Source organism: Leuciscus leuciscus (assembly GCF_965113295.1).
Source record: "Leuciscus leuciscus genome assembly, chromosome: 16".
NCBI lineage: Eukaryota > Metazoa > Chordata > Actinopteri > Cypriniformes > Leuciscidae > Leuciscus > Leuciscus leuciscus.
Window position 1 is genome coordinate 38,729,796 of NC_138740.1, and position 17,062 is coordinate 38,746,857.

The following is a 17,062-nucleotide window of genomic DNA, read 5'->3' on the forward strand; positions in this document are numbered from 1 at the left end:
TCATACAGTGTTTGTAAGAAAGTTGTTTCTCAACTCATATGTCTAATCATTGATTATTGTGATCAAAATCAGATCTTGCTCCACTTAATACGGTATATAATAGACTTTGCAGATTTGTTTTGGAATGCTCTTTTTTAACTCATCACTGTACAATGTATTATGCACTTCAGTGGCCATCTTTGCATTTTAGACTACATTTATCATTGGCTTTTTATTTATATTAAAATGTATTTATTTTAAATATCCTAATTATTTACATCAATATTTAGTACCTTTCTCTTTAAATTATCAAGCGAGACAGTCTGTCCAGACTTAATTTTTTGTTCCTCATGTGAAAAGAACAATTGGTAAAATAGCTTTTATGTTCAAAGCACCAATAGACTGGAATAATTTACCTGCAGATATTCGATCTATTACATAATTTTGGATGTTTAAACAAACTCTCATTTTGCGGTGGACTGTACATGCTATCATTGAAGGTGACTGTTTAGTTTTCTTTTCTTTATATATTTTTGGTTTAGATTGGATGTTTATTTATTATTAGATTAATTGATGAATATACATTGTTGTACATTTATTATTTGTTATTATTTCAACTTTGTGGTGTTATTTTTCAATTAATGTTTGTGTTTTGTTGTTTGTTGATGTATTGTAAATTTGTATTTTGTTTAATTTTTGTTTTTGTTGAAATGTAGTGACTGTTATACACTGTGTGGTGGGAGCCCCTCGAAAACAAGATGATTTAATCTTAATAAATGAATTTCTAATAAATACATTTCTAATGTGTAATTGCATTACTCATCACAAATGTATTAGAGTAAAAAGTACATTTACTTATTCAAAAATGTAGTCAAGAGAGTAAAAGTTGCTAATTTATTTGATACTCAGTAAAACTACAAAGTAGCCAAAAAGAGACTTAAGTACAATTACTAATTACATTTACTCCAATACTTTACATATTACAGAACACTCTGAACATGCAACATGAAATAGTGCTTGAAGGAGGATTTAGTAGTAAAAAGGAAGTAGACTGTTGTATGAACCTGGCTCGTACACACACACACACACACACACACACACACACCGCCCGTCACTCTCCCCTGCCCAAGTGCAGAAAAGAGGAAAGTTGTAACCAAGTTTACAAGAAGTAAGATTAACAAACCCACTCACACCGCGAACATGATCACTAATATAAACCACCAGTCATAACGAAACATAGCCGAAAACTGAAAACTTAACCATTTGTTTCCCAGAGTATGGGAAGCTTCAAGCCTTGGACTCCCCCAAAGGTCTTTTAGCGTTGTGGTTCAAGCATCCACCCTTCTCTCCTTCAAAAACCTCTTAGAAACACATTTTATCCCTGTATATTACTCTTTATTAATTAAATTATACCTTGTTATGGATATGTTATGATATGATATGACCTCTGTATTACTGTCTGCACTTGGTATCAGTATTGTGCTTTAATGGTGATGTTCAGTTTGTTCTATTCCTGAACCTATCTTTGTAAAACGGCCTTGGGTGTTGGAAAAGCGATATATAAATACAAATTATTATTATTATTAATAACCATCCAAACACAATTTAACACAAACTGCAGGATACCAGTGCTCTGTGAAAAAGTAAGTAATTATTTAATGCTAATATTAAAAGGTTGAGGCATTCTTACAACATATTGCACAAACTTTTCATTTGCATTTGAAACTGAACTCAGACTGTTTTTCTTCTTCTTCTTCTTCTTCTTCTTCTTCTTCTTCTTTTCTATTGGTGGTAGGCATCTAACAATTTAGAACTGATAAAAATAAAGTAGAACTGATAAAATAAAGTAATAATAAATAAATAAATAAATACAATTTCTTTCTTTTAGAAAAATAAATACAGCTTTATTTATCTATTCTTCATTAAGTATATTCTTGAGATTTAATATTGATTGTTTTTCTTTTGATCTGTTTAATAGTTTAAATGACAGAAATGGAAACTAGGAGTAAACACATGAAGAGAGAGAGAGAGATGAAGACACAAACCACTGAAAACATGAAGCTTGTAAAGATTGTCAGATGGAGAAGCTTTAATGATTTTAGACTGATCTGTGAGTAAAACAATCACTCATAATTCAATCAGTAAATGTTTGAGGGAATCATCTGTGTTTCTGAACTATATATGCCATTGAATGTGTCCATATTTGTGTTAATTCGAATGCACTATTAAAGTTTGTGATGAATGATTTCATGTGTGTTCTCCTGATATATGATAATTCCTTGACTTTAATTAAACTGACTTGTAATGATTTCATGACAAACCAGTGGCGAGGACACATAAGGGCCAGAGAAACTGCCAGCATATAATATCTGTTGTGTATATATAATTTGTAAAGTGTAGCCTATTATTAAAAATACATAGCGCCAATCCACCTTATTCCTGACGATCTGCGTGTTGAATTATCTGAGGCACTTACGGTTCGGGAACTTCCATTCAAAAAGGCTGAAACAAATCATTTCAAATCATAAGTTTGCCGTCATTTGACTGATTGAGCTGTCAATTTTCCTTCATGTTTTATTTAAGTATAACATGAGAATAACGTCACACTTGGTATTTTAACATGATATGTTATAACAAGAATATCTAAGAGCTCTTTTCCAGTCGCTTTATTCTTTTCCTCAGGATTTTTTTCTTTTTTCCTTTTGCATTCAGCTGTAATAGTGTGAAAAAGGACAATACTGCACATCTGTGCTCTGTTCTCCCGATTTAATTTATGATATACAGTTGTGGTCAGAATCAATGGCACCCCTGGTAAATATGATCAAAAATGGCTGTAAAAAATAAATGTGAGCTGCATCTGGATCAACTTTTGTGATGATCGCATAAAGTACTCAAAAGTTAGAGCATTTGGAACAAAGGGAGCCTTTTTGTTTAGTCCTCACACATTTGGAAGGCAATGAAAACATTTTTGACATACACAAAACTAAAAACTCATAACTTCAAAACTATAGCAAGGAGAGTCAAAAGGTAGGTATCATTTGAAAGAACATGAAGACAAAAATTTCTTCTTTTATATAATTTCATTATTTTATTATCAAATATTATGTATCTGTACTATTATTCTTTATTAATATTCATAATCAGTTGTATTATCTTATGGAGTTTTATATGCATGTGTTGAATGCATGCGGAGACTATAGATAGCATGGATCATTGTGAGGATGTCAGACAGAGGAAGCTCCTGCCGAGAAACTGCTGATAAAGACAAAAAAATAGATATAATTTTTATTATGATTTTGCATATATTTCTTATTTGTCATGGAATAACTCAGGAAGGAAATAAGGTAGGAGGAAAATTCTTTTTTGGTGAAGTCCCTCTTCATGTGAGCTGCATCTGGATAACATTGTGGTGATTGGATAAAGGAATCAAAAGTTACAGAGATAGCCTTTTTGTTCAGTCCTTGACGGTCCATTTTTAAAATTGTTTCTCCATGAAGAATATCTTGTCATAAAAGCAATAGATTATGTTCATTTTGGTTTCATTTTAATTGTAATAATATGCTGTAAAAAATGAAGTGTCATTTTCAACGATCTGTGAATGTTTCATGAGCCGTATGATGTTTTTGACACATTGCAGTAAATAGTACAAAAAAAGTATTTTATAGATTATGAAAAAAAAATGTCTATTAGCAAATAAGTCAGCAATACTTTTTTTCAAACTGGCTACATTCATTGTAAATTTCAGACTAAGCTTTCAAATGACACTTATTTTAAGTTGATCAAGGTAAGATTTTTGAAAAATATGAAGATTATTTTTTCCACAGCTAGGTGTCGCCTGCGGACGGTACACTCCGTTTTAGAGGGATTACTCAGCACTCGTTAGGAGTTGATCAAAGTGATTAGATGCATTAAAAAGCTGAGATCCTAAGCTTTAAAATGTACATTTGTGTTGTTCCATTCAGTGGTTGCTTAGTAATTTGGTTATGAATTGTTTTCGCTGGGGGCGGGACACTTAGAGTTTAAGGGGTTAATTGTATTCTTACAAAAAAGACTTAATTCAGAGTGATCTGACTTTACCACCGACACTTCATATATATTTCTTTCTTGAGCTGTAGAGAGAACGGAGAAGCATATCAAACAATAGTCCAAAACAGATGAATGAACAAACTGTGGTGTGTAGATCCAAAAATAACTCAAATCAAAAAATGACAAGATCTGCACATGAAAAATAGGCCAAAAAATCTCACATTAATTTATCATCCAGAACGTTTTTGAGGTCAACCCTTTATCAGAGCCATGTCCATGTGTGAGCAAACTCTTGTCTTATTTGCATGTGTGCAAGTTATTTCCTGAGCTATTTTAATATAGGTAGGCACACCAAAACAACCACATAAACCATTCTTAACAAAGCCATGTGCCTTATTAAAGTAGTTAAGGGAATAATAATATGGCTCCTATGTTGGTTTTCTGAATGATAAAATGACAGAATCAAAGCATGATCTGTGTGTTAAAGCCCTGATATACTCACGGAGAAGGTCTTTTACATTCTTCACTTACGGGTTAAAAGAAGTTAGAGATAAATGACCAGTGATTTACTGTTAGTGTTAGAGACAGGAATGACTCAGTTATCTGGTAATATGTTGCATTCACTGCAGGACTCATGACTCAAGACAGAATCAGGTCGATATTCTGTTTACTTGAATGATTAGGATTCATGGTTACACTTTATTTCGTTAGTCCACTTTAGACATTCTAGTAACTATAAGTAACTTTAGAAAGCTAGATTATGAGACAAGCAAGAGCAGAGGAGAAATATAGAGAGATATTGTTATATATATAGATGACCAGGGATGTAGTGGAGGCTAAACGCACGTAAACGCCGTTTACGCACCTCCCAAAATTCGGAAATAGCGTTTGCCCACCTCCAAAGTGCGTTTATCCACCTCAAATTGCGTTTATCCACCTCTACATTTCACGTTATTTGAGCGGACTTTGCTTTTCTAGTGCGTGATCGCCGATCGGTACATGATTCGAGCATTTGGGCCGTTAATGAGAGAGCAGAACGTTGAGCAGAGAGCGCAGCGCGCCCACACACACACACACACACACACACACACACACACACACACACACACACGGAACAAAGAGAACGGCACACACGGAGCAGAAAACACACGCTCGTTACTATACAAGCTGCGCGAGAATTAAACTTGATCGCAGCCGCAACAGAAAATCATTAAAACTAGGCAAAAAAGTTTTTTTTTTTTTTTAAAGTTTTTTTAAACAATTCATTACATGCAGCTGGTTTAATGTAATGAGCATGTCAAAACCCAACTGTACAAGACATTCAGAGGGAATCAAGCCTGCACCAGGTTAAAGACTTTTCCCTCTACAGGGAAACACTGATCCACATTTTTCTGATAGACCAAACAACTAATCAATTAATCGAGGAAATATTCAACAGATTAATCGACTATGAAAATAACCCCAAATCCCTATCATTATGTTCAAGTGCATTGCATTGGAAGCCCTGGGTATAAGCCTCCCTCCCTCTCTATCTCTCTTAAATATTTTTGTTCTCTCTGTTTTGTCATTTAACTGTTAGTCAACTTCATAGATTTCAACCATATTATTCCTTCTTGAGTCTCTTTAACAAGAACTTTGATTAATGTATGAATTGAATAGTGATTTTGTGACCTATGATGAGGGAACAACCAGTGATACCCTTGGTAGTACCATCAAATGATAGCCTATAGCGATGTCATCAGGATACACATACACCGGTTGGCAATGGCCCACCTTACTGGGTGATCAAGTTGTGGTCCACCAGAATTGATAGAGGTTTACCCACCTCTTTTTTTACCACTACACCACTGTAGATGACTGTGTATATACGCCTAAATGTGTAACACCAGGTGAGGTGCCACTTCCAGCCACTAACCACCAAATCTACTGAGTCATCTCAGCCTTAACAAACCTGCTAACAAGCAGAATCACTGACGGAAAGAAGAGAACAGGAGAAGAGACGAGCAGAAACACAAGATCTACGACTGACTTCAGCTTCAGATGAAATCCACTGAAGAGAAAAGAAGACATTAAATCTCTGAAGATCTCAGCAGAGGATTAAACAACTCCTCTAACAGCTTCACTTATTACTAACCAGACTGACTTTATTTCTGTCAGGCGTCTAGAGAAGTTATTGATCATTAACAGGGTTTGAACTCTTTACACATTACACGCTGTGAATGTCTGCATTCAGTCAGGGACACAAAATATGCAAACTAATAAAAACATTATAAACGGTTACGAAACGACAAACAATTGTAGTTTAAATTCGTGCTGAGACACTATATGTGACCCTGGACCACAAAACCAGTCACATAGGTCAATTGTTTGAAATTGAGATTCATACATCATCTGGAAGCTGAATAAATAAGCTTTCCAATGATGTATGGTTTGTTAGGATAGGACAATATTTGGTCGAGATACAACTATTGAAAATCTGGAATCTGAGGGTGCAGAAAAAAATCGAAACATTGAGAAACTACAGGTTCATAATTATCATGAATAATGTATAATATATAATGAAAGGTAACGGTAACCCACTATCAATGACTCAAGTGTTACTTCATCCTTCTAAAGGAACTATTAATTATTTGTATTCGTATTATCAGTATTCTAGAGTGAAAAGCATAACTATTTTGACTGAAGTCATTATAAGCTTAAGATATTTTTGTAAGATTTTGAATATAATCCTTCCGATGGATTTAGTAACACTTTAATCTTTACTAGTGTTTCCATGATCTTCACTTTAGAAAACTGATCCTAATAATTAGTTCCTTTAGAAGGATGTAGTAACACTTGATTTATTACTAATGGGTTACCATTATACATTATTAATATTAATTATGAACCTGTAGATCTTAGTCTTCAGTGAGGGATGAAAAATAGATAATAGTGAACTAACACATTTAACCGAGTGCTATACTTATTCATTAATCAGAGTTTCTTGTTAGTTAATAGTAGTTATAGAATGTTAATAGTGCGTTACTCATTAATGAAGGAACATTATTATAAAGTGTTACCATTAGTAGCCTATATGTTGATGTGTGTGTTCTCTGTTTATATTGTATTGTTCTGTTGTCTTTACTGTATTGATCCTACTTTTTCAGATAAATCAGTGTTGATGTGTGTGTGTATGTTCATCATGTGTGTGTTCTCTGTTTATGTCGATTTGTTCTGTAATCTTGGTGTTGTTACTCGTCTGCAGTGTGTAGACCCGATGCAGTGTGTGTGTGTTTTTCTGTTCATGTTCACAGGTATAAGCTTGCGTATTAAGGTATTTTTAGTGCAAATACACTGAGCGTCTGTGACAGGGGAATCTGTAGTTGTAGAGAACACACACATGTGTGTGTATCAGTACATTTGAAGTCACAGAGAAAATTGCTAACTTTTTGCAAAAAAATTTCTCTCTCCCACAAACACAACAGTTCTTCATTACAGGAGCACAAATGACTAATCCTATTCTACAAATCACTGATTAAGAAACTCGTACACACACACGTTTGCTGCAGTTTCTGCAGTGAATATGGTACAAAACATTTACACCCACATCAAAAAATGTGAATTCGCGGACAATCCGCAAATCATGATGTGAATTCATCCAATGAGAGTTGCACACTAGCAGAATATTCATTAGTTCACGCTCTTAGTTTCTCCGCAGGTTTAATGGATTATTTCAAAAAAGGTAAATATAGTGTCAGCGCGAATTAAAACTACAATTGTTTGTCGTTTTGTAACCGTTTATAATGTTTTTATTTTAAAGAATTTATTAGTATTATATTTTTTTATTATAGGAGAAACTTTCTGTTGACCATCATCATCATCTTCATCATCATCATCTTCTGTTACTGCACTGTCTGAGGGACCTTTGCACGGCTGATGAAATGCATCTATTAAAGTAAGTGTTGGCTCTTTCTAAGCTTGTGAAATGGAACAATAAAGACATCCCATCATGTGCAATGGTTCAGCGTGACGTGTCTTCAGTATAAACCCACATGTCGAAGCCTGCTGCGGCGTTTGGATTGCTTAAGTTTATACGCCGCAATACTGCTTGTTAGCAGGTTTGTTAAGGCTGAGATGACTCAATAGATTTGGTGGTTAGTGGCTAGAAGATCCACTGGTGCTACTGATATAGGGAGAGGCAGTATCAATATCAGAATCATACACTCACAGTCTTTGAAGCCACACACTCCCACCCCAATACATCCTGTTTTATAACTGATTTGACTACAGAATCTCTCATTGAAATGAGTTTCTCCCCAATATCAGAATCATACACTCACAGTCATTGTAGCCACACACTCCCACCTCCTCAGTGAAATGGGTTTCTCCCCCATCTCTGCTCAGGCCATTGCAACTTCTGAATTCGAAAATTGAATTTGAAATGCTGAAGACAATCCTTACTGAACAACACAACATTAAACCAAACATTTGATGAGAATCTCTCCTCAGTTTTGACATCAGAATCAAACTTTACAGGCTCGTCTGGATCACAGGAGACTAGAAATCACAAATATATTGAGTTTATGGGATATTGTTCTCCATCACAACAATCACAAGCTTCAATAGTCTATAGCTTTACTAGTGCAGAAAGTCTGAAGAATCAGTTTGAATAGTAAATCTACTCTCTTAATAATTTGGGGTTAAAATGGTAAATGGTAAATGGACTGCATTTATACAGCGCTTTCAACAGACCCACGGCCACCAAAGCGCTTTACATATCGCCTCACATTCACCCATTCATACACCCACGATTATATTAGAAATAACCCCAACAAGTAACCCAACTATGGGTTGGTGTAGAACTTTCCCAACTGTGGGTTATTTGTTAATCTAACAACAAGAATAAAATGTGATGAAGAATTAAAGTTCAGTAATGATCAAACACTCACAGTCTGGCTTTAGTCTCTCCATACTCTCACATCTATCAAGTGTCTGTCCTCTTTCCTCTGGTGATTCACTGGTTTGTGTCTCATTTCTGTCCTCCATTTTTCTCTCAGTCTTCTTGTTTTCTGCTGATCTGTGATTTCTGCTGATTTTCTTTCTCCTCTTCATTTGAATCTGTTCAATCACACAGACAGAGTTTCATTAAAGCGATATAACATCATATCACGAGACATCAGATCAACTCCTGATCAACATCTGCATGAGCTCAGTGTTATTACAGCATCTCAGATTAACTCTACAATATTCAGAATAATCAATGATGATGACAAATATATAAATGTGATTTTATCAGGAGTCCTGATCGGATACAAAACTGGTTTTCATCATAATTATAATACAGTGGCTGAACTGATGCAACAGATTCACTAATGTTATTGTTTTAAAATGTTATATCTTTTAAGAGGATCTTATTATAATATTATCTCTCCTTAATCTGTACGTTTACACCCACGGCGCTGCCATTTGGTTTCGCAAGTGACACCAGTGTAACCAGTTCTAACACAATGGCAAAGTTCCAGCAAAGCATGAAACTGTTCTGTCAGACGAGCTCTGAACACTAGAGTCTCAGCCTCAGATGAGAAGACAACAACTAGGCCTACAGAAACATATAGAGAATTGTTTAAAAAAAAGTTTAGATTTATGATATGACTACAGAGCCGTCGTATAGACTGTGCGAACTGTGCAACCGCACAGGGCCTCACGCCACTAGGGGGCCTCGCAATCCTGCTGTTTTTATATTATTATTATTATTATTTTTTTAATATACATTAGTTATGTATGATTTTGTATCAATGACATGTCTCTGTCAAGGTCACATAAAAAAACGAAAACAAAAAACAAATCCAACAAATTAAGCAGGTTTTTCATTGCACTGTTATTACGTAATGCGTCCTCACTGAAGACGGGAAAGGGAGAAAGGAGCTAAAGCGAGGGAAAGCCAACATATCAGCTGCAAGAGAACGCGACCGATTTCGCAAGCACGAATCAGGTTCTGAGAAAAGGGAAAAAAATAAGAAGGAAGACTTTCATAAGTCACTGCGGTGATCGCTGGATAAATTTATCAGCAGTTCCAGAGATGCAGTGGCAACAGCTAGCATCTGCATAACCCACGCCGACACTGGCAGAGCCGGGCTTCATCAACAGCAGAACGTGGGCACTGAGGATGATGGTGAAGTCCAAGGTGAGGGATGAGGATAAATATCTGTGTCATAGGCGTAATTTGCGGGTGGGACATGTCCCCACCACTTTTTGCCAGGGTCGATATTGTCCCCACCACTTTTTAAAACATCTTGCGGCACGAATGTACCAATTCTACAAATAAATAAAACATCTTCAGTTAACTGACAGAGCATTCATTTAGTTAGTTTGTTAAATAAGAGACGATCTAGCGCTGAAATGTGTTTTTTAAATCAAGTGTTCAAAGTGCTCGTTGCCGCTGCGATCAGTGGCGCGGATACAGTGTGTTCTCGTGTGGCTCGCACACACACCTCACTGTCTTCACTCGGACACGCGCTTCAATCCGTTGCGGATACTCTCTATTCGTTCTGGTGAAATCACAAAACATAATGCAAACAAACGTGTCCCTGCTTGATATACAACCACTGATGAACATAATAGGTTTTGATAAAAAAAAATTTAGAAAAAAATTTAGAAAAAAAACTAAATGAGCACAGATTAGAACCCAGAACCTCTGACGCGCTTAGCGAAAGTTCTACCACTGGACCATTAAGATACACGTTGACCAAGTAGGCGGATTTATATATGTATTCACACGAAAATGTATGTAAAGCTGACTTGATGTAAAGCCACTCGTTGCACAGTTGATTTTTTCCCCTCTGAAATAAATAGCAGAAACTCATAGCTGAGACTATGTGCATGATTATGCTGTATATTCTACTTGATAAAAACGTATTGTAGCGAGATTATGCGTGCAATAGAATTAGAACAGCTACGTCCGTGTGACTGTTATTCATGCGCAATTGAGCATCCACATCAAAGAGCAGGGTCTCGCATTTCAAGTTCATTTCAAGTTCGCACATGGTCTCACACCCCACCTGCGACGGCACTGAATGACTATATTACACGACCAAGGGAGCTGGTTTGCTGACTAATCTTGTATTGTAGGGGAATTATTTTGTTTAAAAAAAAAAATGAAGCAGTGGTGCATCGTACAATTTCAAAATGGTGGCACAGAAATTGTGCCACACAGCTGGGTGATAGGAAATAAGCTTCTTTGGCCACCATATCCACCCAAAGACACAGCCAAGATACGGGCTGCAGTGAAATATGAGCTGAATGGTTGTCCTATATGAACCTGTTAGACACCTTGCAAGTCGGGATAAGTGTATAACTTAATATGAGTTGGAATTCGAATTATTGTGGACTTTATTACACTCACAACATATAACTTGCAGCCACATATGAAGAAGCTGAGAAGGGTTTGAAAAGATATCTACAGGAGAACTGCGACACAAGTGACATTCAGTCTGAAGTAGAAACTGAGAAATTTGAAAAGAGAAAATCCAGGTAACACAATTAATGAATGGCAAGGGGAAAGAATAATCATAACATGAAATTCCTAGATGTATCTGAAGTTTTATTTCTCTATTAGACCCAATCCCATTTACAACACAACATCTGATACAGAAGAGGAAGTTCTAGACTTCTATTTCCAGGTATAACAGTGATGTCCCAAAATGTAATTTTGCTAACGAGTAAAATCTGTTTCACTGCAGTCTTCAATAAAATGTCCAGACCTTTGTCCAGCCCTCTATCCAAATTCTGCCTAACCATCCCTCTGAGTCCTCTGACCAGATGTGCAGCAGTTCTCCATACGTGACTGAGTCCTGCCTGCCCTGTACCCCTGCCTGCCCTGCCTGCCCTGTACCCCTGCCTGCCCTGCCTGCCCTGCCTGCCCTGTACCCCTGCCTGCCCTGCCTGCCCTGTACCCCTGCCTGCCCTGCCTGCCCTGTACCCCTGCCTGCCCTGTACCCCTGCCTGCCCTGCCTGCCCTGTACCCCTGCCTGCCCTGCCTGCCCTGTACCCCTGCCTGCCCTGTACCCCTGCCTGCCCTGTACCCCTGCCTGCCCTGCCTGCCCTGTACCCCTGCCTGCCCTGTACCCCTGCCAGGAACCATCTTCCAAGGATCATGAGGGTATCAATTCCAGAAGTGCTTTGGCAGTTTTGCAGTGAGACCAATATTTGCTTTGATTTTAATGTCCAGCTTCCTAATTTCAGGCAGTTTACACCAATATACAATACTGTTACGTTATCCTAAAATATAATTTGGTTGCTAATGTGCGAGTTCACTAGCAATAGTTTTTCTTGTTGCAGATGCAGGAGATTCTGCAAGACATGTTAATGAAAGGCAAGTGCAGAGAAGTTTTCCTACTTTCCTTATACAGTATACATGTTAAATATGTTTTGTAATGTTTTTTATTCTCCACAAGATGTTGCTTTACAAAAGTTGATCGGAACTGTAACTGAACAACTCTGCACAATAGTGAGAAGCTTGAGAGTGCAGAGGAGATATTAGCTTCAAGTGAAGCAAGGACAATAATGGTTCGGGGTTCTATGTAGAACATTTTGTTGGTAACCCAGTTTTTTTTTTACATTTTACATGTTCTCTCTGCTTTGTGTACACATTTTGTATGGCAGGTAAAACACTTCAGCATAATTGGAGGAACCTCATTGGAAGTTAGGGTCCGTCACATGCTGTCTTGTGCACTGACCAATGAGCTGGCATCATCACTAAATTGCACTGCTGGGAAGATGGTTGAAAAGCAGTCAAGGCAAAAGAGGGCATTCAAGGATACGTTCTTGAATACATGTATATTTGGTGAGTTATTATTATCAATGATTTTAATTGTCATTCTGCCTTATGTGTTCCCAGAAATTGACCTTACTTCATCCAATATTTCCCTGTTCCAGTTCCTCCATTAATGTACTCAATTGCATACATTTCATATCCTGTTGTTTTTCTTTTGTTAGACACTATGACTTTGCAGATGGGTGTGGGAAAAGTTTCCCAGTATGAATATACTCAGGCAGTCCAGAAATGGCTCGATGTGCACCGTACCGTGTGGACAGAACTGCACTTCAAACAAGTGCAACTGTTCCGTCGGGGCCTCCAGATACAAATTAATTCGTTTTTTTGTTCATTGGTTTATTTGTTTATTGGTTTACTTTTGAGTCTGTATGATGTTTTTTGTTTGTTTTTTTTTTACATGGAATTGAGTGCTTTGAGTTTAATGAATTAAAAGGACAAAGACTGGAAAATAAAGAAGAATGTGATTGAAACTGTGTGATGTTTTTCATTTTTTATTAATATAGTTGGTTGAATATTGATTCAATGTTATGAGCATGTTTTTGTCTTCAATATTAATGTTTCACCAAATGTGGGTGCAAACGTGACGTTGAAACAACATCACTTTGTATTGTTGAAGCAATATTAACACTATTGATTTGTGGTTGAAATCTGAACATTATTTCAATATTAACCGAGGGTGCAAGAGTGATGCTAAAGCAACATCACTTTCTAACGTCATTTCAGTGTAATCAGCGTTGACGCATCAACACTGGCTCAGCATTGTTTCAATGGTTACATGCTGTCTGGGTCACTTCACTCCACAATGAATAGCTTATTATCCTTATGTGACTGTTAAACGTAACTGGTATCACCACAAACGTTATTCCGTGCCCTAAAAACTGGCATATTTCATGGTATTGTGTCATGCAAGGTCGTTGTAAAATATTCTAGAGAAATGTGCGAGGTGTCGAGCGGAGACACACATCTACTGTACCCGTGATAGATCTCTATTAGGTCACACACTGTTTAGTTGTTCAGTGTTATTATGATAACAGGTTAAACGTCGTAATTAGCCAGCATATGACACAAATGAAAATAAAATTTGATATTTAAACTGTGTATTATTAATAAATATTGTTTCATATCATGTTCCTGCTTTATAAATTTTAACCAATGCTAATTTAAATCAAATGAATGAATATAATAAACAAAAATGTTGCCCAATTGTTATTTTCTTTATTTGTCATTATTTATTATATTTACAATGAATGTCGTGGTGCGGGTTAGCTCAGTGTGTTGTGTGTCGTGGTGCGGGTTAGCTCAGTGTGTTGTGTGTCGTGGTGCGGGTTAGCTCAGTGTGTTGTGTGTCGTGGTGCGGGTTAACTCAGTTTGTTGTGTTTCGTGGTGCGGGTGAGCTCAGTGTGTTGTGTTTCGTGGTGCGGGTTAGCTCAGTGTGTTGTGTTTCGTGGTGCGGGTTAGCTCAGTGTGTTGTGTGTCGTGGTGCGGGTTAGCTCAGTGTGTTGTGTGTCGTGGTGCGGGTGAGCTCAGTGTGTTGTGTTTCGTGGTGCGGGTGAGCTCAGTGTGTTGTGTTTCGTGGTGCGGGTGAGCTCAGTGTGTTGTGTGTCGTGGTGCGGGTGAGCTCAGTGTGTTGTGTGTCGTGGTGCGGGTTAGCTCAGTGTGTTGTGTGTCGTGGTGCGGGTTAGCTCAGTGTGTTGTGTGTCGTGGTGCGGGTTAGCTCAGTGTGTTGTGTGTCGTGGTGCGGGTTAGCTCAGTGTGTTGTGTGTCGTGGTGCGGGTGAGCTCAGTGTGTTGTGTGTCGTGGTGCGGGTTAACTCAGTTTGTTGTGTGTCGTGGTGCGGGTTAGCTCAGTGTGTTGTGTTTCGTGGTGCGGGTGAGCTCAGTGTGTTGTGTTTCGTGGTGCGGGTGAGCTCAGTGTGTTGTGTGTCGTGGTGCGGGTGAGCTCAGTGTGTTGTGTGTCGTGGTGCGGGTTAGCTCAGTGTGTTGTGTTTCGTGGTGCGGGTTAGCTCAGTGTGTTGTGTTTCGTGGTGCGGGTTAGCTCAGTGTGTTGTGTTTCGTGGTGCGGGTTAGCTCAGTGTGTTGTGTTTCGTGGTGCGGGTTAGCTCAGTGTGTTGTGTTTCGTGGTGCGGGTTAGCTCAGTGTGTTGTGTGTCGTGGTGCGGGTTAGCTCAGTGTGTTGTGTTTCGTGGTGCGGGTTAGCTCAGTGTGTTGTGTTTCGTGGTGCGGGTTAGCTCAGTGTGTTGTGTTTCGTGGTGCGGGTTAGCTCAGTGTGTTGTGTGTCGTGGTGCGGGTGAGCTCAGTGTGTTGTGTTTCGTGGTGCGGGTTAGCTCAGTGTGTTGTGTGTCGTGGTGCGGGTGAGCTCAGTGTGTTGTGTGTCGTGGTGCGGGTTAGCTCAGTGTGTTGTGTGTCGTGGTGCGGGTTAGCTCAGTGTGTTGTGTTTCGTGGTGCGGGTTAGCTCAGTGTGTTGTGTTTCGTGGTGCGGGTTAGCTCAGTGTGTTGTGTTTCGTGGTGCGGGTTAGCTCAGTGTGTTGTGTTTCGTGGTGCGGGTTAGCTCAGTGTGTTGTGTGTCGTGGTGCGGGTGAGCTCAGTGTGTTGTGTGTCGTGGTGCGGGTTAGCTCAGTGTGTTGTGTGTCGTGGTGCGGGTTAGCTCAGTGTGTTGTGTGTCGTGGTGCGGGTGAGCTCAGTGTGTTGTGTGTCGTGGTGCGGGTTAACTCAGTTTGTTGTGTGTCGTGGTGCGGGTTAGCTCAGTGTGTTGTGTTTCGTGGTGCGGGTGAGCTCAGTGTGTTGTGTTTCGTGGTGCGGGTGAGCTCAGTGTGTTGTGTGTCGTGGTGCGGGTTAGCTCAGTGTGTTGTGTGTCGTGGTGCGGGTTAGCTCAGTGTGTTGTGTTTCGTGGTGCGGGTTAGCTCAGTGTGTTGTGTTTCGTGGTGCGGGTTAGCTCAGTGTGTTGTGTTTCGTGGTGCGGGTTAGCTCAGTGTGTTGTGTGTCGTGGTGCGGGTGAGCTCAGTGTGTTGTGTGTCGTGGTGCGGGTTAGCTCAGTGTGTTGTGTGTCGTGGTGCGGGTTAGCTCAGTGTGTTGTGTGTCGTGGTGCGGGTTAGCTCAGTGTGTTGTGTTTCGTGGTGCGGGTTAGCTCAGTGTGTTGTGTTTCGTGGTGCGGGTTAGCTCAGTGTGTTGTGTTTCGTGGTGCGGGTTAGCTCAGTGTGTTGTGTGTCGTGGTGCGGGTGAGCTCAGTGTGTTGTGTGTCGTGGTGCGGGTTAGCTCAGTGTGTTGTGTGTCGTGGTGCGGGTTAGCTCAGTGTGTTGTGTTTCGTGGTGCGGGTGAGCTCAGTGTGTTGTGTTTCGTGGTGCGGGTGAGCTCAGTGTGTTGTGTGTCGTGGTGCGGGTTAGCTCAGTGTGTTGTGTGTCGTGGTGCGGGTTAGCTCAGTGTGTTGTGTTTCGTGGTGCGGGTTAGCTCAGTGTGTTGTGTTTCGTGGTGCGGGTTAGCTCAGTGTGTTGTGTGTCGTGGTGCGGGTGAGCTCAGTGTGTTGTGTGTCGTGGTGCGGGTTAGCTCAGTGTGTTGTGTGTCGTGGTGCGGGTTAGCTCAGTGTGTTGTGTGTCGTGGTGCGGGTTAGCTCAGTGTGTTGTGTTTCGTGGTGCGGGTTAGCTCAGTGTGTTGTGTTTCGTGGTGCGGGTTAGCTCAGTGTGTTGTGTTTCGTGGTGCGGGTTAGCTCAGTGTGTTGTGTGTCGTGGTGCGGGTGAGCTCAGTGTGTTGTGTTTCGTGGTGCGGGTTAGCTCAGTGTGTTGTGTGTCGTGGTGCGGGTTAGCTCAGTGTGTTGTGTTTCGTGGTGCGGGTTAGCTCAGTGTGTTGTGTGTCGTGGTGCGGGTTAGCTCAGTGTGTTGTGTGTCGTGGTGCGGGTTAGCTCAGTGTGTTGTGTGTCGTGGTGCGGGTGAGCTCAGTGTGTTGTGTGTCGTGGTGCGGGTTAGCTCAGTGTGTTGTGTGTCGTGGTGCGGGTTAGCTCAGTGTGTTGTGTTTCGTGGTGCGGGTTAGCTCAGTGTGTTGTGTGTCGTGGTGCGGGTGAGCTCAGTGTGTTGTGTGTCGTGGTGCGGGTGAGCTCAGTGTGTTGTGTGTCGTGGTGCGGGTTAACTCAGTGTGTTGTGTGTCGTGGTGCGGGTTAGCTCAGTGTGTTGTGTTTCGTGGTGCGGGTTAGCTCAGTGTGTTGTGTGTCGTGGTGCGGGTGAGCTCAGTGTGTTGTGTGTCGTGGTGCGGGTTAGCTC

The 17,062-nt window shown here is 39.8% G+C and overlaps 1 protein-coding gene and 1 long non-coding RNA gene across 5 annotated transcripts in view; one reads left to right on the forward strand and one right to left on the reverse strand.

Moving 5' to 3' along the window:
• Positions 1-17,062, forward strand: part of LOC309476989 (uncharacterized protein) — a 423,389-nt gene that overhangs the window by 154,961 nt on the left and 251,366 nt on the right. The window lies entirely within an intron of this gene.
• LOC309477025 overlaps positions 1-17,062 on the reverse strand; it is a 109,549-nt gene that overhangs the window by 14,347 nt on the left and 78,140 nt on the right. Inside the window, exons 3-4 of one of the 2 annotated variants that reach the window (XR_014198474.1) lie at positions 8,934-9,102; positions 8,481-8,541 (exon numbers count right to left, since the gene is read on the reverse strand). This is a non-coding gene — a long non-coding RNA (uncharacterized lncRNA). Of the gene's footprint in view, positions 1-8,480; positions 8,542-8,933; positions 9,103-17,062 lie in introns of those variants that run through there. The other variant, XR_014198473.1, reaches the window with a different exon arrangement.